The following is a 21,766-nucleotide window of genomic DNA, read 5'->3' as shown; positions in this document are numbered from 1 at the left end:
CCTTTTCCCCTTCTCCAAGAGTATTAGGGTTCAAATAGGCTCGTGTGTTATCTTGTAAAAGCCAGCGGGTGATGATAAAATGGAAAAATATTTCAGGAGAATTTAGATAAAGCTCTTTCCACTTTTATGCATCCATAAAAATAATTTCAGAAAAAGTAGGTACTTATGAAGCCTCCTTAAGAGAAAAAATGTCAGCACATTTGAGACTGACTTCACACTGATCAAAAAATATTAGTTAGACTCCCAGGCAAGGATAAGATGCCAGCTGGTTGCACCACTGGTCTGGCCTAACATGGCATTTCTTATAGTGCTATGATTATGTAATTATGATTCTTTGGCCAAGAAACAATAGAAAATTAACTAAAATTTGTTTACTTGGCCTCGTGATGTTGCAATAAGAGATTTCCATGGGCTTTTTTCTACATTTATGAAAATAAAAAAGCGCCAAGGAAATTGCCTAAGGATCAAGAATAAGTCCAAGGCATTAAGTTTAACTCATTTACTAGGATTCTTAAACTGACTAGAAGATATTTATCCTTTATTAAAAAAAAAAAATTACACATGACCTTAGTCAAAAGTACCACTAATTTAAAGAGATTCCACAATCTCTGACCAATACTCTGGGTTCACGTCCACCACCGTAGTATACACGGCAGAGGGAGGCAAATAGGCTAAACTTGACATTATCACATACATCTGATCCCGCTAGATATACTGGATGCCTTTAGCATTACTGACTTGTACAAAGAGAATCTCAAGAGGTGGGAATGAATTAGTGCACGTGGCACCATCATGCTAAACCATGATCCCTGGAAGCTAGTCCTTTGCTTTTCAGCACCTAAATGGAGGCAGGAAGTTCAGCAGTCTTCGGTATCCCCAGTCATCCGCTCCTAAGTGTTAACAGACACCAGAGAGAACATTAAGGTCAGCATGAGCCCTAAAGCCTTGGAAGGTTTTAGCCTCCCAGTGACCATGAATGAAGCCATGTCTCATAATGTGTGAACAGCCCCCTGTGGGTAGCGACCAGTGTGAAAGGATCATGGGTTTAAAGCCCTTGTAGATGACCCTCCAATTTTCCAGCAGTTACTCATGTCCTTGGGGTTGACATGATATAGTATCAGGTACATTTACACATAGTAACAAAGGACCCAGTTCTAATGGTAGAGATTGTACAGGAGTCACTGAGGACAGAATTTGACTTTGTAGCAAATACATGCAAAGAGCCAACTTTACCCATATTCAATTGCCTAATCTTCATTTGCTTCCAAACTGCCTGTATTATTTTTGTGCCATCTTTGTATGTAGGAAAAAACTGACAATATTTATTACCATATAAATGCTACTTCTAATCTTACTAAATTATCTTTAAACCTTGATTTGAGAATCTGTAAGATATTAAATAATATCCAGTACTTTGTAGAATGCCTCCATCTCCCTCTGCCAAAATATTTGGAGAAGGTGCTCACTATCCAAATATACAATGGAGTAAATGAGCCAGAAAAGAATGTTTTTGCAAAAAATACATAAGGTAATATTAACATTAATATGTTCTGAAGGCGTTTGGACCTCCGCTTTCTCCCACACACATTGGCATAGTTTCAGACATAAAAACTTTTGACATTTCATCTATTTAGCAAAAGTCTTAATTTTCCTACTAAAATCCTGGTAGTCATTCGTGCTATTCACTTACATTTACACTTTTCTTCAGTCTGGATACGTGGCCAGCTACTTGTCTCCTTGAAGTCATAAAAAAACCACCTGACTTACTTTAGCCAATGAAGAGTGAGCAGAACTGGAGTTTCCACTGTGGCACAATGGGATCAGCAGCATCTCTGGAGCTCTGGGATGCAAGTTCGATCCCTGGTTGGGCACAGTGTGTTAAGGATCTGGTTTTGTTGCAGCTATATCATAGGTCAAAACTGTGGCTCAGATCTGATCTCTGGCCTGGGAACTTTCAAATGCCCTGAAGCAGCCAAAAAAAAAAAAACAAAAAACAAAAAAAGACTGAGCAGAACTAAGGTGTATTGAGTCTGGGCAGAAGACTGTAACATGTACACATGATCTGCTTTACTCCCATTCCCTGCCACAGGTCTCAGTGACACATAGACCCTAATAGTTGGGGTCTCCTTCTGTCTGGATCTCAGGGTAAGAAAAGTATGAAGCAGGGTTCCTGCTGATCTGAAATAAATACAGAGAATGAGTGAGAACCACCCATCTGCACCCAGCCTACTATTCTCTCTGCCCTCTCTGGACAATGATTAAAGCCTCAGAATCACACACACACACACATGCCTGCATGGCGCTAAGGTCTAAATACACTTCCACAGCCCACACTGGCCCTTAGAACACTTGAAATTACAGGGTTTTTGACCTGAGCACAGCCAAGCCCTGATATGCTCACCCCCTTACTCACTTCTGACCCAGATGCACCAGTGAACTTTTCCCTGCTCCCGTTACCCCAATCCCAATTGGAGTCAGTTGAGTGGAGTCTCACAGAAAATAGTTTTTCCCAGAAGCAAATGCAGACACTGATGATAGTTGCATAGAACAGAATGTCCAAAGTGAAAAACATCTGCCAAGGGTCAAGTGTGTTTGGGTACCCAGATTTGATATGGTTATTACACAGACTACAGAGCAGAGAATGGCAAAGATTAAACTAAAGAATAGAAAAGAGCCATATTGTAGGGGGCCTTGAAAATCATACAAAGACACATATTTTATGCTGTGGTTAGTAGAGAACCACTGTCAGATTTCAAATAGGGAGGTGTGTGATTAGATATGCATCTTAAAATACTGCTCTGGAGGCCATATGAAGTATGATTAGGGGAATAGAAAGGATTAAGGAGAAAGAAACTAGTTACGTGGTCATGGTCATAGGCCAGGTAAGAAATGAGAGCCTAAACTTAAAGTAGAGAAGAGAATAGATTCAAGATATAGTTGGAAGGTATTTCGGAATCCATGTCAGTTTGGATGGTGGAGAGAGGAAAGAGGCAATCTAGAATAGTGCATTTCAATGTGTCTTGGTTACGTCTAACCCATAGAATTTCCAATCCAGGAGTTCCAGATGTGGAGCAACAGGCTAAGAATGCAACTGCAGTGGCTCTGGCCACTGTGGAGGCATGTGCCACAGTCTGGCACAGTGAATTAAAGGTTCCAGAGTTGCTGCAGCTTTGGCACAGATCACAGCTGTGGCTCTGATTCAGTCCCTGGCCTGGGAACTTCTATATGCTGCAGGTGCAGGCATGAAAGAAAGAGAGAGAGAGAGAAAGAAAAAAAGAAAGAAAGAAAGAAAAGAAAAAAAAGAAAGAAAGAAAAGAAAGAAAGAAAGAGAAAGAAAGAAAAGAAAGAAAAGAAAGAAAGAAAGAAAGAAAGAAAGAAAGAAAGAAAGAAAGAAAGAAAGAAAGAAAGAAAGAAAGAAAGAAAAGAAAGACAGACAGACAGACAGACAGAATTTCCAATCCTTTGTGGACCACCTCTTTTGTAAAATAAAACAAAAGAAAGTAATCATGTGCTTGTATATTGCAGAAATGTCCACTTGCTATAAAACTTTCTAATGCTTAGTTTCAACTTCTGAGCTTTGTTACTATGGTAACCTGTGGTCTAACTCATCTGCAGACCACTCTCAGAATAACATTCTCCCAGAAGAAGTCCAGAGTTTCTGACTTGGATGACTGAGATGGATGGAGATGACTTTGACCAAGGTAAGGAACAGAGAAGAGCATTTAGAGGTTGAGGATGAGTTCAATTGTGGATATGTTATTCTTTATGTCTCAGTGGAACACAGAGAAATCCACAAGGTTGCTGGAAATTCAGCTTGTATGCATTTCATTTGTAGAGAATGTCTCACATATGGTAGGTATTTAGTGAGGTTTTGTAAATGCACAAATGGAAGCAAATTTCCCATTTAAATGTCTGCAAGGTAAGTACACTGTGCCTATTCAAACAAGCAATGGTCAGGATACTGGGATAAATATCTTCTAATGACTTCTGAGAAATCACACCACGATCTGAAAATCTGAATAGGAAGACTTTTCAAACTGTGCATGCATGAAAAGTTGACTTTTGCACAAAAGGTGATAATGTGAGAAAAAAGAATGTACACATATATGTGTGACTGGGTCACCTTGCTGTACAGTAGAAAATTGACAGAACACTGTAAATCAGCTATGATGGAAAAATTTTAAATCCTTATTAAAAAATAAAAAATAAATAAAATAATTCATGCGGGGGGAAAAACATGAAAGGAAAATAGTAAAAGGCAGCTCTTCTTTCTCTCTGCTTCATTTATTCATTTTTTGCACCTATTTTTTTTTCTTTTTATGGCCGCACCCATAGCATATGAAAGTTCCTGGGCCAGGGATTGAATCCAGGCCACAGCTGCAACCTATGATGCAGCTGTGGCAATGCCAGTTCCTTTAACCCAATGCCCTGGGCTGGGAATTGAACCTGCACCTCCATAGCCACCTGAGCCGCGCAATCATATTTCTTTCAATATAATGATTTTTTTTCCATTACAGCTGGTTTACAGTGTTCTGTCTATTTTCTACTGTACAGCATGGTGACCCAGTTACACATATATGTATACATTCTTTTTTCTCACATTATCATTCTTCATCATAAGTGACTAGACATAGTTCCCAGTGCTACACAGCAGGATCTCATTGCTAATCCATTCCAAAGGGATTCTTGATCCAAAGCACCACATGGGAACTCCTAGTACTCAACTTTACGTGTCTGCTGTGACATAGGTGACTGGATCCAAGTTTACTGAGGATTCCCAGAGCCTGGCCAATTTGTTTTGGTAGAAGGTACAAATCTCAATCCACCCAACTCAAGTGCCCAAAGCATGTCACGTTTTCTATATGCTACATTTCTTTCTACTTGAAATCCATATTCTTCCAGGAAAAGAAAAATTAACCTGCCTTTTACCCACTAAATAGTTGGAGTCTTGTAAGTACTAGCACAGTGTGGGTTGTCTGACTGTTGGTAGCTACCTGTCCTCCCTGCCCTACACTCCATCAGTGCAGTCACCCTCAGGCGTCAGGTCCCAGTCTCCCAATCACTCATGCACAGTGTGTGCTGCTGTGGTACCCTTGCGCTGACCTCATGGTCTGTCAAGTTGAACTCTTTTTAAGCCACTGTTCAGTCCTCCTTCCTGCCTCCCTGGTCAGAGCACTCCATGGACAAAGACCTTCTACTACAAGTGTGCTACGTGTAAGTGCTTGAGAAGTCATTCTGTGGTTTCCTTACCACCCTATGAAGCAACACATTCAATACCTCTGCCAGCAAATATCTTCTAAGTATCCATTATGTTCTAGGACTTGGTCTAGACTCTTGGAGACTCCAATAAACAAAATTGACAAAAAGGAGTTCCTGTCGTGGCTCAGCGGTAAGGATCCTGAATATTATCCATGAGGATGGGGGTTCAATCCCTGACCTCGCTCAGTGGGTTACGGATCTGGCATTGCCGTGAGCTATGGTGTAGGTCTCAGACATGACTTAGATTTGGTGTTGCTGTGGCTGTGGTGTAGGCCTGCAGATGTAGCTCCAACTCAACCCATCGCCTGGGAATCTCCATATGCCATGGGTGCAGCCCTAAAAATCAGGAAAAAAAAAAAAAACCTGACAAAAATCCCTGGCTTCATGAAGCACACACTCTAGAATAAGGAAACATAATAAATAAGTCTAAGTACATAGTATATTAGAAGTTTATGGACTTCCAACTGTGGTACACTAGGTTAAGAATCTGACTGCAGTGGCTTGGGTTACTGCAGAGGTGGAGGTTCACTCCCCAGCCTGGTGCAGTGGGTTAAAGGATTCGGCTTTACTACTAATGTGGCATGGGCTGAAGCTGTGGCTTGGATTCAACCCCTGGCCCAGGAACTTCTGTATGCCATGGGTGATGCCATTAAAAAAAAAAAAAAAAAAAAAAAAGTTGATATGTGCCATGGAATAAAGCAGAGCAGGGTAAAGAGGATTTAGGAATGCCACCTAGGGGTGGTGGTCTGAAATTTTCAACAAGTTTTCAAAATTTTTCAAGTTTGTCAAAAGAGAGTTTGCTGAGCAGGTTATAGAGGAGCAAAGGCTCTAGAGAGGTGAAGCAGATCCCCAAGTAGGAAGTAGAAGGAAGGGTGTTCCAGGCAGAGAGAACCTCAATCTCAAAAGACCGAGCGGCAGCGAGAGCAAGGGTAAGAAAAGCAAGAGATGCATATTCAAAAAGTAAATGGGAGAGGCTTTCACTCTGGGTGAAAGGCTAAATTCATGGAGAGTTTTGAGCACAAGAGTGTGATCAGAGAGGGACTGCTCTTGTTGCTCCTCTAGTGAACACCCTAGAGGAGGAAGGCTGGAGCAAGGAGGCCTGTTAGGAACAATTTCAGTAGCAAAGGAGGTGGACAGGAATATTTGGATGTTGGATACACTGCGAAAGTAGAGCCAACAGAACCTCTTTTTGGATTGGATACAGGGTGTGAGATAAAGCCAAGTCAAAGACGATGCCAAGGTTTTGTCTTGAACCCTGGAGGGATGGAGCTCTTATCACCTTGACAGAGCAAACTGCTGGCAAAGAGGTCTGTTGAACAGTATCAGTGCTGGTGCTTTTGCTCCAAGACCATGTTTCTACACATTGGCATTTCCAGGGCCAAAGACAGTGTCTACCACTTGGTAGGCAGAAAATACACACTGAGCAGAGGAGTGAATGGATAATTAAATACAACCCCAGGGGGGAAGGCAACCTGAGGTCTTGCTGCTTTTATGGGTTCTACTCAGGAAGCACAGGGCGAAATTATTCTCTGCTCTCAGAAACTATTATGAGCTGGAGATTGGCACTTGGCATCTGCCTCTACATGGACTGATTCATAAGCCACAGCAACTACTGACCCTCAACACCCCCTGAAAGGAGCTCAGGGTGGAGATCAGGAGTGAGGCACTCTGTGCTCTGGGAAAACTGGCAGAACAGGTCTACAGATAGTTAGGTATTTTCAGGAGAAGACTTAATAACCCAAATTCTTGCATCTCCTCATATCTAGTAAGCACTACAAATCCTTCACAGTGATGTCTGCTCCTCATGACTAGTCGTAACCTTCATGAGACCAGCAGCAACCTCCTATAAAATGTGTTGCATGTATCTCTCCTCTTCACCAAGATCACATATATACTGAACATTCCCCCTGCCTCTTTGGAGTGGTATTTCAGAACTCTCTGAAATGATGCTTCCTGGCTATAGTCCTCATTTTGCCCCAAATAAAACTTAACTCTCAACTTTTAGGTTGTGCATATTTTTTAAGTCAACATTATCATGTCATTCCCATCCAGGAATTTTTGGTCCAGCATGGGAGTAATGTCCCCACTCTCAGAGATATCTATCCTAGCTCTCTTGTTCCTTGTCAACTACCTTCTCCCATACCCCAGTCCAGACCATCTTTATCTGTTTCCAGTAATAAAACTGCCTAACTGCATATTTTTCCAAATCTGAAAATTTTATGCCTGGTTTTCAGCTTTTAAAATGCCAAAGTGAAGAACTGGACACTCGTTCTCTGAGTTTAGATCAGTTGATCCAAATGGGGCAGGATAACACTTTAATTTATTAACCAGCAGCACACCACTGGCAGAAAGAGGGGAAGAGGAAAGGCTCAAAGGAACATCCAACAGGAAAGATACCAATGAATATATTAAATATTACGCTGCTCCTCTTTGATCATTTTTTGCCACTGGAATGGGCTCTGTCTACACAGTCATCTCATAATTGTTATCAGCTTGCCCATTGATCCAGAGTAAATTAGTCTAATGATATTTAAGCAAAAAAGAGTCTGTCCATGAAATTATGCACACTGTAACCATGTTGACTCTGGTCATACTGTGCAAGCTAATAATTAGACATTGTCTATGTCATTTTCTGAACTTTCAGAGAGAACATTAAACAGTAAGGCATTTGTTAATGGTAGAACATTTCCAGGGGAAAATGGTTGGCAGGAGAACTAAGAGGAAAGGATCAACAGCACACAGTGATGGGAATAAAAGGTGAGGGGGAGTCAGAGGAAAGAGCAGAGAAATGGATATTTCAACAATAGGACACAGCATCCTCTACCTTTGAGTACTGCCAGTGTTAATATCCTATCTAATTAATTCTCTTTTTCATTCTTTTTAGGGCCACACCTGTAGCATATGGAAGTTCCCAGGCTAGGGGTTGAATTGAAGCTGCAGCTGCCAACCTATACCACAGCCACAGTCACGCCAGATCCGAGCCACATCTGTGACCTCTGCCACAACTTGTGGCAATGCTGGATCCTTAACCCACTGAGCAAGGCCAGGGGTCGAACCCGCATCCTCATGGATGCTATGTCAGATTCTTAACCTGCTGAGCCACCACAGGAACTCTGAATTCTTTTTTATAGATTATGCTCCACCTCTTGTTTGTGAGGATGCCAACATTCTGTGAGCTCATTAAATAACAGCAGATTCTTGAACTCATGAGGGAGACTTCAGGGAAACCCTGAAATTTCTCAAATTCATAAAAACCATCATAACATATCATTTGCCTGATACAATGTAGTTTCCTACAGTGGCCAAAGAATATGCAGATGATCCACCTCTCACTTGATGATCAGCTTTGGTCCTGGCTGAAACATTTACTGAATCCATTTCACAAATTTTGCTTCTGCTAATTTTCATAAAGAACATATGGTTGGTTTGTTTATATCAGAGATCCTAGTCACCAATGAATTTAACATTCCACTCTTTATCCAAAAGGTCTATTTCCTGGCTAAGAACAAATACTTTTTTAGTCTCCTTCACTTACCTCATCATTCTAGAAGCTGTCCTCATTTCAGGCATCATTGATTTATTTGCTGGCAGAAGAAAAAAATATGATACAGACAACAAGATCATAAATTGAGCCCATCCTCCCCTTTTTTGAAATTTTTTAAAAATGGTTTATTTTTTTAGGGCCACACATGTGGCACATAGAAGCTCCTAGGCTAGGGGTCCAATCAGAGCTCTAGCTGCTGGCCTACACCACAGCCACAGCAATGCAGGATCCAAGCCACATCTGTGACCTACACTGTACCTCACAGCAATGCTGGATCCTTAACCCACTGAGCGAGACCAGGGATTAAACCCATACCCTCATGGACACTAGTCAGGTTCATTACCAGTGAGTCACAATAGGAACTCCTGAGCCCACCCTACCCTTAAATGCACACATCAGAGGCTTCACCCCAGCTTCTGGCTACATTAGTTTCAAAGAGACTAAGTCATGTGCATCAGCCTCTAGGATTCAAATTAATATCTCAGCAAAATCACAAATTATTTCATATTATGAACTTCTGCATCATCTGCAGAAAGACAACTACAAATGCTAAATTCATGTAGACAAAGGTTCCACTCTCGTTTTCTTTGCAAATAGCACAGTTTATATTTGAAGTCAGCTGACACGAAATCATATTAGCACAGGCTAAACTGGAAGAGCTCTTTCATTCACCAAACAAAAATTCAAGGTAACCTCCTAGGTACCAAGAATCATACAGAGATGATTCTTCCACAGCCCCTGCCTGATAAGAGCATAAAGCCTGCCTTGAAATTGTGCCATTTATTCAACAAATGTTTATTAAGCAACTGCTATATACCAACCACTCTCATAGGTATTTGGCACATAACAGTGAACAAGGCAGGCAATGCCCCCTCTCTACATGGGGAGGCAAAAAATAAAATAAACAAATAAAATAGTAGGTAGTGATACATGCCACCATAAAAATGTAGCAAGATATTGTGATTAAGAATAACCAGTGAGTTCCTGCTGTGGTACAATGGGATTGGAGGCTTCTCTGCAGTGCCAGGACCCAGGTTCAATCCCCAGCCTGGAACAGTTGGTTAAAGGATCTGGCATTGCCCCAGCTGCTTCATAGGTTGCAACTGTGGCTCAGATCTCATCCCTGGCCCAGGAACTCCATATGCCATTGTGCAGCATAAGAAAAGAAAACAGAAAGCAAAAAAAAAAAAAAAAAAAAAAAAAAGAAAGAAAAAGAAAAAGAATAACCAAAGAAGCTTCTTGAAACTAGGTCAGAGATCAGGCAAACGATGGTCATTGTCAAGTCCTGCCTGCCATTTGACCCAGGAGCTTAAAAATGCTTTTTACAGTTTTAAATGTAAACAACATTGTTTTTAGCTTTCCATGCAAACAGAGGCTCAAAGTGCTCAAGATACTGACTCTTAGCCCACAAACCCTAAATTCTCCACTGTCTGGTTCACTACCAGAAAAGTCTGTAGACCCCTGGATTGTGTGGCCAGGAGAAGACTTTCTGCAGAGGAGATGCTCAAACTGAGAAATGAATGGCAAGAGTCAACCACAGAGCAATGTGGGAAGAACTGCTATGCCCATCCTCCTTAAACTTTTCCAAAAGGTTGAAGAAGGAAGAAATGACATATTCCAAGAAGAAAAAGAAAACTACTGTAGCCGAAGGATAGACAGCGAGGAGAGGTCAGAGAAAAACTGGGAAGGGTGGGGGTGGGAGCTAAACAGTACAAACCAGGCCTATGTGAGGTGAGATAATTCAACTCAAAATACACAAGGTAGGAAATAGCTGTGGCACATGGAAGTTCCCAGGCCAGGGGTCAAATTGGAGCTGTACCTGTGACCTGCACCACACCCACGACAACACCAGATCTGAGCTGCATCTGCAACCTATACCACATCTTGCGGCAACACTGGATTCTTAACTCACTGAGTGAGGCCAGGGATCAAGCCCGCATCCTCACAGAGACACAGTCAGATCCTTAACTTGCTGAGCCACAACAGGAATTCATGTTTCCTAATTTATTTTAACAATCTTCAGTGAATGGCATTTCAGGGTTTCCAGCTTTTCTAGTTAATAGACACAACTTCTCTAAAACACCCACGTGGGGATCTTGACAAACTTTTGAAAGTATACCATTAAGGTAAATTCCTAGCAGTGGGTCAAATACTATGGATATTTTCAAATTTGGTAGTAAAGGGTTTTACAGAAAAGACTGGAAGAATGGAAGGAAAAGGGCATTTGAGATTTAAAAAAAAAAAAAAAAAACGATATGAGCCAAGGCTAGGAGTAAGAACCTCACTGGCATGCAGGGGGAAGAATGCTAACTCTGGATGGGCTGGAGCTGGAAAAGTGTGTTATTTAATTAGGAATAAGGGTAAAGCAGGTAACAGTGTATACAGACCATGGAGAAGGTCTATCCATGGACCCAATATAGACAGAAAATGTTGGATGACCATAGTGTTTTCACAATCTTGTTTCAGCCACAAATCTGAGATCAAGAGGGAAGAAGCAGTAATGGTTTTGATCATATGATGCTTTCCTTAAGACCTATCTTGTCTTCAGAAGATGAAGACTAGGATGGCAGTGGGGAAAGGAGGGAAACTTCAGAGTAGAAGACCAAGAAAGTGCTAATGTGGGTTACTTCAAACTGAAATGATGAGCTTCTTGACTCCTGACATCCTCAACTTCAATAGTTTGACAAGCATTTATTGGGCTTCTGTTGTGATGCAGCACTGACAGTTCCAAGGGTGGGGAGAAAAGAAGCAAACTAATCTGTCACCCTCACGGGTTTATAATCCATTTAATCTCCTCAGGGACCAGGATGAGTCAGTGGCCTCCTTCTTACTGGGATCTCAGCCGATTTGCACTCCTCCGTTACACCACTTCTCACACTAATCGTTCAGAACTAATCGTTCAGAAGATCACCCCACTGTGAGCATCAAGAGAGTGGTCATTCCATCCTATGTATACTGTATTACGATGGCACAGATTATGTTACATCCTCCGTGCCAAGCCCGCTTGCTGCTCTCTGCAGGGTGGAAGGTACGTATGGAATGAATGAATGGACAAGCAAATGATTCAACATGATGCCATGGTCATTCTACAGATGCCACAGAGGAGATATACACTCACTCATTTCTTCTCTGGCTTTGAGGTGACAATAAAAGAACCTGTGGACTCAGTCAACCCTGCAGGGGGTCAGGGAGGGAGGTGGGGGAATCCGTCCATCATACTTGTCAAAGTTGATCAGTACGACATTTCACCTGCTCTTTTACTTTCGCCAGTAGATAAGCCTCTCTGGGCTCCAGCTTCTCATCCTCAGAAGCCATAAGAACAGGCGTTTTGGAGCTGGCAGAGCAGGACTCTGAATTAGCCTCACCGCTTACTTCAGGAAGCTTCCTCCCCACCTTGTGTATTAAGTAAAAAGAGGATAAAAACATCAGCCTCACGGAACTGTGGTCCAGATTAAAAGAGAATATGATTAGCATCCAGAACATAGGAGGTGGTGAATATATACTTAGTATATCTGATTTACACACCTAACATGAATGCCCTTCTCCACTTCTTTTTGGTGGTGGGGGGGGGGCAGGTGGGAGGTGCTGTACCCAAGGAATGTGGACCTTCCCAGGCCAGGAACCCCAGTCACAGTTGCAGCAACGCTGGATCCTTAACCCACTGCACCGCAGGGAAAATTCCTCCATTCTTTAACTAGACTAGAAGCTCCTCGAAGGCAGAGCCCAGGCATTACAACTTTGTATTCTGTCTCAGTTCTTAGTGCATGAAAGATGGTGGGTATTTGGTAAGTATCTGCTACACAGTTAGAAGAAAGGACTTAAAGAGCTGCATTTGTACATTTCTTTTAGAAAATAGAATCTACCGTCTTCTAAGCACAAAATGAACATAAAATCATTGTAAACAATTTAAGAAATAGATAAGTGTACAGAAGAGAATTAAAATTAGTCATAATCCCAAATCAATAAATAGAAATAAGACCTGAAGGAGTTCCCATTGTGGCTCACCAGGTTAAGGACCCAATATAGTGTCTGTGAGGATGTGGGTTCCACCCCTAGTCTCGTTCACTGGGTTAAGGATCTGGAATTGCCATAAGCTGCTGCATAGGTTGCAGATGTGGCTCAGATCCGTGGCGTAGGCCACGGCTGCCTTTCTGATTCAACCTCTGGCCCCAGAACCTCCATATGCCATAGGTGCAGCTGTAAAAAAGGAAAAAAAAGGGAAATAATATCTGAAGATGTTTTGGTATATTTATTATTTACTTCCAATCTGCTTTTTTCTTATGCATTTTATGTACGTGTGTATTTTTTCTTTTAAAAAAGACTTATATTCTCCCTATTTGCTTGTTACCTGATTTTACTTCTCTGATTTGCATTATATTATAAGTATCTTCAAATGGCTCTGTGTTTTGAAAACATGATTTTTAATGGTGGAATAATATTCCCATGTACCATAAATCCTTTCACTATTTTCCAACTGTCGGGCATCCATGTTACTTCCAATTCTTCACTATTTTAAGTAAGGCTAAGATGACTAAACTTGTACATACATAACCACATCTCTGATTATTTATTGATATTTCTGCCTTCCTGGGAAGTCATCCACCATAGTGGTAAAAAAAAAAAAAAATCCAGGAGTTCCCACTGTGGCTCAGCAGGTAAAGAACTGAACTAGTATCCATGAGGATGCAGTTCTATCCTGGTCTCACTCAGTGGGTTAAGGATCCAGCTTTCCCATGAGCTGTCATGTAGGTTACAGATGCAGCTCAGATCCCCATTGCCATGGCTGTGATGTAGGCCAGCGGGTGCAGCTCCAATGTAACCCCTAGCCCAGAAACTTTCATATGCTGCAGGTGTGGCCATAAAAAGAAAAAAACAAAAATGTCCAGGTTCTGAAGACACCCTAAGTTAAAAGTTGAGCTTTACTGCTAACTATAGCTATGTGTCCCCTTAGGTAGTTACTTAACCCTTTTAAACCTCAGAAATAAGTAAAAGGAGAGGACATGTCTATGCATGCATACTTAAAAGTTTACAAGTATGTGATATAATTAAATAAGATAAGAGTGAAGGGATTGTGTCTATATAGGCACACTGTACCAGCCCTTGTTTTAAAATACCAGGACACCTCTTCCTGGTGCAGCTGATATATAAATAAGTATGCATTCCAGGGGCTTTAGACATTTTCTTCAATGTGACAACTATTTATATGTTCAAACAGGTGAGAGGAGGTGAGGAACAAGTGGTGTATTTCACTGAGTGCTGTTAATTGAGCGATTTTGCTAATTAACAAACTACATCCTTACAGTGAATGGATAGAGATGTTAACTGCCTTCTTCATTACAAAGATGGAATGAATGCCAAGGATTTAAAACAAATACCACTTAACCCCTGAATGCTGGATGAAGAGGGAGATGGGTGTTTACTTTTGATCATTCTCATCTTTTCATGATCTGAATCGATAAGCACTCATTATAGCTTTGAGTCATGGTTTTAATTAGTTCTTCTCCTGGTCCTGGTTTTACAAAGGACCAAAATGTAAATTTTGGTCAAATTATATAAATCAAATCATATTTGTAAAATTCCAACATGCTTCCTGGGTTCATGTCATCTTAATATAATAGTTTAAATGCCACCTGCTTGTTAAAAGTGCTTTTCCCTATGCCAAAATATTTATCTAGCAAATTCAAATTTTAAAGGAAAGGATATTTTTAAGATACGAAGATTTTACATACTGCTACTATAAATAATGGGGCATAGGATAAGTCAGTTCATAACAAAATAGAGAAAATATATCTGTAACATGATAAGAACTTCAAAATAAAAATTAATAGGACAGCATGATGATTATGAAAGGACAGTGTAGGTGGCATGTCTAATCCAGAAAAAAATATTCAGAATCATCACCCACAAAAATCCCTTGCCTTGCCAAGATACAGAAATCAAAAACAGAGCAAAGTGAACATTGGCCCTGAGTTTTGCCCAAACATGTAAAAACCCACACAAAATTAAAGAGAACTTTCCATTCCAAAACTGTAAGCTCCTTTATATGAAATAGAGGAGTCCGTACAACGGGTTGGGGTAGAGAAAAATCTTTTCGTTGGTTATTTGCTGTGTTCTAGTGATTGTCCCATTAGATCCTAACCCCACCCCAACCCCGGTCATCCATACCATCAGCATCCGAAACAAGTAGGTGCTCAGTACCTATTCGTTGTATGAATGAACAAGCACTTGAATGAGTTGATATGCATCCCCCTCCTGTGTAAGTCAGTGAGAGGATAATATCTATTTCCTATCTCTCAAAGGATGCAAATTTAGATTCCTTTTTTACGAAATGGCCTCCCGAGTTTGTCCTACCTAGTACCACCCCATTTTAGAATAAGCTTGCAATCTCCTTCTGAATTGGGAGCCATGGAGGAAATCCAAAAGACTGACAAGCATTTGGCAACATTCTTTTTAAAATAATATTGGGTATTAGCATAATATGCTGTTGGGTAGTACTTGATATAAAACCACAATATTATATTGCACATAAATACACTCCTATCTAACTGAACACACATAATCCAACGACTCCATGATAGAAACAATTAGTATATTATGTCTGCTTGGTATCCAAATTGAAATCTCTAGGTTTCAGTGGGATCCTAAAGACTTAGGGATTATTGGGTGCTGCCTCCTCCCCAGATGAGAGTTTTTTTTTCCTGTAAGCAGGCAGTACCATGCTAATGATTGGTGACTCTGCATAGAGGCCCAGAGGTGTTGATTGCAAGAATTCAGGAAGATTGAATGGGCTGGCTCCATGAGTCCCTAAAATTGTACCGAGAGAGGAAGGAAACCCAGGATCCTTTTAGAAAGAAATGAAAGTTACTACCATTTTAGTGGAACATTTGCTTCATACTTTTCCCAGATTTTAACCTCTTATGTTAACAAGCAGAATAATCCATGAGAATCCTAGCATAACAGAAACCATTATCTATTTACAGACATTTCACTGTTCCCATTCTCTTGTGTCCTAGAGACTCATTTACTACTATCAATCATTTATTTTTTGTTGTTGTTGTTATCTTTCCTTTTTTGGCCACGCCCATGGCATGCAGAAGATCCCAGGCCAGGGATCAAATCTATGCCAAAGCAGTAGCCTAAGCCACAGTAGCGACAAATCCTTAATCACTAGGCCACCAGGAAACTCCGTGATACCTTTCTGAATGTAACTTCATTGAACAAAATCATGTAGTTATTTCATGAATATGTATTGCTTTTATTTTAAAAATTATTTTAACTTTATCAATACACAAAGGCATTACAATATCTGTTAGTTTGAAGTAAGAACCCATTAACTAAAAGGCAGGGAGCATTACCTCATTGTGTTCTTCTTTCCTCCTTTTTTTCTTTGCCCACAGCCTTGGCATGCAGATGTTTCCAGGCCAGGGATTGAACCCCCACCACAGCAATGACCTGAGCCACAGCAGTGACAATGTTGGATCCTTAACCCCCAGGCCACCAGGGAACTCCTTTCCTCCTTTTAACTGTTCACTGTGAAATGGACTCTTGCCAAATCATTGCATTCATTTGCATCCCAGAATCTCTATCTCTCAAATGAAAATAAGATTCTTCCCACCTATTTCAAGAGGATAAGGGGGAGTTTAGGAAGAGTTAAAATAGCATTTCTAGGGAGTTTTACAACCAAGCTACTTTGTTTCTCTGAAAGGCAGAGGACAGCCTCATAGCCAAGGAAGGGGTAGGGCTGGACAGTACAGTAAATTAAGCTGAAATTCTGCACAACCGTCCCACCTCCCACACCTCACCTTTTTTGAAGTTTCAAAAATATCTGGCTGTGTTGTCTCTGTCTGATCCTATAAGCTCTCAATTGCAGTTATTAGAGGGCTCTGTGGTCTAAGCTTTGGAGTTAGCTAATCCAAGTTCAAATCCTTATTTCTCATCACTTGTGTGACTTTAGACAAATAAACATTGAAATCTGTTTCCTCATCCTTCATATGAGGTTGCAAATATCCTAATATTAGGATTAGGAGTGTAGTGATTCTTCAATAAATGATATATATTTTTTTCCTTTTTCTGGCCACATCCATGGCATGCAGAAGTTCCCAGGCCAGGAATGGAATCCACAGCACAGCAGCACTCTGAACCACAGCAGTGGCAACATTAGATCCTTAACCTGTGGAGCCACCAGGGAACTCTCAATAAAGGATAATTTAATAATTACATCCCTAGTTAAGTGACACAGCATAAATGATCTAAATATTATTGAGACAATGGAGTAAATCAAGGATATTTTTGTTACAAACTGGCACGTGTTTATAGAGGTGTTGCCAGGTGAGATGAAATAATAACATGTGACATTATTACAAGTTAAATTCAGCAACAATGAAAAAGTTAAAACTGCAGCTAATAACTGGAAGTAGGGTTCTTTTTTCCCTCTACGTTTCAAATAGTCTAGTCCATTATCAGCTACATAATAAATGTTTATATTACATCCTGCTGCCATCATAAATGTAATAGGGAAATAGAAAATGAGAGTTCCTATTGTGACTCAGTGGGTTAAGGACCTAAGGTTGTGTCTGGGAGGTTGCAGGTTCAATCCCTGGTCTCATTCACTGGGTTAAGGATTCAGTGTTGCTGCAAGCTGTGGCATATGTTTCAGATGTGACTCATATCTAGTGTTACCATGGCTGTGGTGCAGACCTCAGCTGCAGCTCCAATTCAACCCCTAGTCTGGGAACTTCCATGTGCCACAGGAGTGGCTGTAAAAAGAAAAAAAGAAAAAGAGTATAAGGCAGGGTTGCTTTCCCAAAAAGAGAAGGCTGATACACAAACTATTAAAAACAAAGTACGCATAATCAGGGGATTAAGATTTTAGAACAAGTTATATTAATTGTAAAGGCATTTCGGTTTTAAACTTGGCCATGAATGACATCAGAGGTGTTTAACGAGAAAGAAGTATCTTTAACAAAAAGAACAAGAAGACCATAAACTTGAATAGAAACACCAATGTGGACTATTTGGGGACATTGGGGTGGCGGAGTTTGACAGGATGTCGACTGCAGATACTGTTGTAAGGTTGTGGAGACCACACTTAGTTAAGTGGACTAGGGAGTGCCATGGAGAACACTGTGTGCCTACAATTGATGTACCATTCATGAAGAATGGGGAACCACCCAAACACTTGAGTGAAACAGGAGATCAAACATTTTAAGAATTCTTCAAAAAGCAGAATAGGGAGTGGCAAAAGAGGCAGAAATTTGGAAGATTTAGCAGAGGAGCGACAATTATTTTAACGCACATCATGACTCACACGGGCACAGAAAATGTACTTCTAAATTTGGTCTTCATTCAACTTGGTCTTTCTCCTGCACCAACAGGTTAGCGGAAAAAGAAAACCTTAATGCCTAATCTGGTTTCCACTTAGTCCTAATCCATCCCCTGAATAATTCTTACGGCTATTGCCCAGTGTCTTTTGAACAATGGCACTCAATCTTTGAGATGTCTCTCTGTGTCCTGCTTTTCTTTTCTTTTATTTTATTTTTATTAGAGTATAGTTGATTTACAATGTTGTACCAATTTCTGCTGTACAGCATAGAGACCCAGTCATATACACACACACACATACTTATTCATACTATCTTCCTTCATGTTCTATCCCAAGAGACTGGATATAGTTCCCTGTGCTGTACAGTAGGACTTTATTGTTTATCCATTCTAAATGTATAGAACTACCATATGCCACGCTTTTCTAAGATGATGTGCGTGTGTAGAAAGAAAGGTGACCTATGTGTCCCCAGGCATTATGGCGGAGGGGCAGGCTTTGTGTTGGTTCATCTACAATATCAGGGCTGAACTCACCTATCTACCTGTATGTCACTTGCCCAAATAAATGCGCAGTTCAACGCACCTCTCATGTGCATTGTGATTTGATCTCCCTCAGTTTGCTCAGAACCCAGGAAGACACATGAGCTGACTTGGTGTCACTTCAGACTAGCTACAGATCTCTTAATGTCAGTCACACCATCTGTCAATATACTTGCCCAAGGATCTGCCCCTAACCTCTGCCCAGAGCTTTCGCCCTGCTGTGGGGTCCCAGGAGCACACCATGGCTTTCTTACCACAGTTTGAACAAAGCTGAAACGGAGAATGTCTATGGAAGAACTACACAAAGACCTGAGAACACCAAATTTCATATCCTCTCTCTCTTTTCAATAGGTCATGTCACCTAGTTGCATTTGCTGTGGTTGGTCTCCAGGTTGGCCCAGAGCTGCTCATCTTGTACTTAACTGTCAGAACCTAAATGGAAAAACTATTTGGATCTCAATTATTTTTTTTAATGAGGAAACTTATAAAACTTAATTGGCGACATTAAAGAAGACTGAATAAATGTCATAGCATACCATATTCATGGATTGGAAAGTATTATCATTAAGATATCAGTGGTTACCAAACTATTTTTATAAGCTGGTTTATAAAATAAAAATCCAGATACAACAGCTAATTCTAATTGACAAGTTAATTCTAATATTAAACCATCAATGAGATACTGTCACAATTACCAAATTAGCTGATTAAAATGTCTGACAATAATAACTGTGGGAGAGGACAAGGAGGAGGAAGGGGATCTTTCATAAACCATGGATGGTAGTGTTAAATGTCATTTGGGAAAATATTTTGATGCTATCTACTAATGCTGGATAAGGAAGTATGGTGGGTTCACTGGTGTCCCTGAAAAGGATATATTCAAGTCCTAACCCTAAGTATCTATAATGTGACCTTATTAGGAAACAGCATCTTTGCAGAAGTAATCAAGTTAAAATGAAGTCACAGAGGGTTAGAAGAAGCCCTAACCCTGTAACTAGTACCCTTAGGAGAGAAGGGAGAAGATGTGGAGACACAGATATAGCCACACAGGCACATAGCAGGAAGGTCATGTGAAGACAGAGGCAGAGGCTAGAGTTATGCTACCACAAGCCAAGGAATGTAAGAATTTCCTCTATAAATGAGGAAGAGGCAAGGTAGGAGAACTAGTCCTTTCAGAGAAAGACTATTCCTTTCAGATGAAGCATGACCCTGCTGACACATATATTTCAGCAAGAAACTTCTGTTAAGTCACCCAGATTGTGGGACTTTATCACATCCATCCTAGGAAAGCAATATAATACATGGACCCTGTGACCCCATAATTCCACACTTTGTACATACTGTATAGAATATGATGATGCCCATATGCCAAGATGCATTTAAAATAATATTCACTGGAGAAAAAAGGAGGAGACAGGCAGACGGGGTGGGAGCAGGCCAGCTCAGGGCCCTGGGAGATCACACGGGGAAAGGGAGGCCACCACCGTGTGAATGAAGGGCCAGGCTGGGGAAAGGAGCCTGTGCACTGTCTGAGGGTCTCTGAGCACAAGGAGGTCACATCAGAAGCTCAATGAGTATAGAGATTCAGCTCTACCCACTCAAAAGAGACAAGTGAGCTTTTTTAATAGTTGAGGTAATTCCATGCACCATCCCAGGCAGGAAACATTTCCTGCGTGAGCCTAAGGGGGACACGTGGGTCTGAGCAGCTGCTCCTGCTGCCCCATTTGGTGAGAACATCCCCCCTGTCCCCACTGCATGTAACTCTGCTGTTTAAAGATGTACATTTTTCACCCAGCCTGGCCCCTCCATAGAGTTGACTACTGGGCTAGCACTTGTCCTCAGACCCAGGATTGTGTCCCACCATGGAGAGAACCAGACCTGTCAATCTTAAACATAGTGCCTTCTTGTGCGGTGGGGGGGGGATTCCCAAGGGAAATTCGGAAAAAAAGAAAATAAGAATAAGAATAAGAATATTCATTGCACATCCTTCATAATAGCACGAAACGGGAAATAACCCAAATGTTCATCAACAAGAAATGGATAAACTTCATTAATTCATCCAACATAATACATGGAGTGCTTACCATGTACTAAGCATTGTTCTGAGCCTTGGTAGAACTTACATTTCTAAGAAGAAGCAGAAAAACCATAATATCTATGGATCAAATTATATCAACTATAGGAAGAAGCAGAAAAACCATAATATCTATGGATCAAATTATATCAACTATAGGAAAAGTTGATCCAAATTATGGAAATAAAAAGTAGAACCAGTTGATGGTGGTCGGAAATGCCAAGCTAGTGAAAATTTCAACATGAGGTGGTCAGATGTTATAAACTGACTTTTGTCCCTCAAAAATTCATATATTGAAGTCTTAACCCTCAAATATCTCAGAATGTGACCATACTTGGAGATATGACCTTTAAAAAGGTAAGTTGAAGTTCCCTGGCGGCCTAGCAGTTAGGGATTCGCATTTTCACTGCTGTGGTTCAGGTCACTGCTATGGCGTGGGTTCAATCCCTGGCCCAGAAACTCTTGCATGCTGACACCTGGCCCAAAATAATAATAATAATAATTCTAAATAGACTATTGAGAAGTAAAAAAAAAATTTAAAGAGGTAAGTAAAATGAATCTACTCTGACCAGTACCCTTATGAGAAGAGATGACTAGGACACACAGAGATACCAAGGAGGTACAAGCCCAGGGATGTGCACACACACAGAGACAGAGCTCTACGAGGACATAAGGAGAAGGTGGCCACATGTAAACCAAGAATATAGCAAACCTGGGGACACCTTGCTTTTAGATTCTGGCCTCCAGAACTAAGGAAATACATTTCTGTTGTTAAAATCACCCAGTCTGCGGTATTTCATTATGACAGCCTGAGCAAAATAATCCATCAGGTTAAACCTTACTAAGAAGATGAGATTTGCACAGATACTTGCAGGAAAATCTGGGGGAAGAATGTCTGAAGCAGAGGAAAGAGTTATAACAAAGGACCGTGAGTCAGGAACTTGCCTTCTATGTTTGAGGTACAGCAAGTAAGGCAGGTGTGTGAGGAGAACTTGAATGTGGGAATGGAAGGAGGAGTAAGAAAGAGT

At 40.8% G+C, this 21,766-nt stretch overlaps 1 protein-coding gene across 24 annotated transcripts in view; it reads right to left on the bottom strand.

Moving 5' to 3' along the window:
- Window positions 1-21,766, bottom strand: part of RSU1 (Ras suppressor protein 1) — an 883,461-nt gene that overhangs the window by 416,594 nt on the left and 445,101 nt on the right. For 3 of the 24 annotated variants that reach the window (XR_014817912.1, XR_014817901.1, XR_014817904.1), the window contains exon 11: window positions 8,795-8,843. The exons of 20 other annotated variants lie outside the window; for them this stretch is intronic. The gene's annotated coding sequence lies outside the window, so the exon portion shown is untranslated. Of the gene's footprint in view, window positions 1-8,794; window positions 8,844-12,052; window positions 12,197-21,766 lie in introns of all 24 variants that reach the window. One more of the 24 variants, XR_014817903.1, reaches the window with a different exon arrangement.

Source organism: Sus scrofa, chromosome 10, assembly GCF_054392235.1.
Source record: "Sus scrofa isolate SSC_HxYL_T2T_F1_AM1 chromosome 10, Sscrofa_HxYL_maternal_Yorkshire_Landrace_v2.0, whole genome shotgun sequence".
Taxonomy (NCBI): domain Eukaryota; kingdom Metazoa; phylum Chordata; class Mammalia; order Artiodactyla; family Suidae; genus Sus; species Sus scrofa.
Note: the sequence above shows the minus strand (reverse complement) of the source record. Positions and strands in the feature narration are given on the sequence as shown.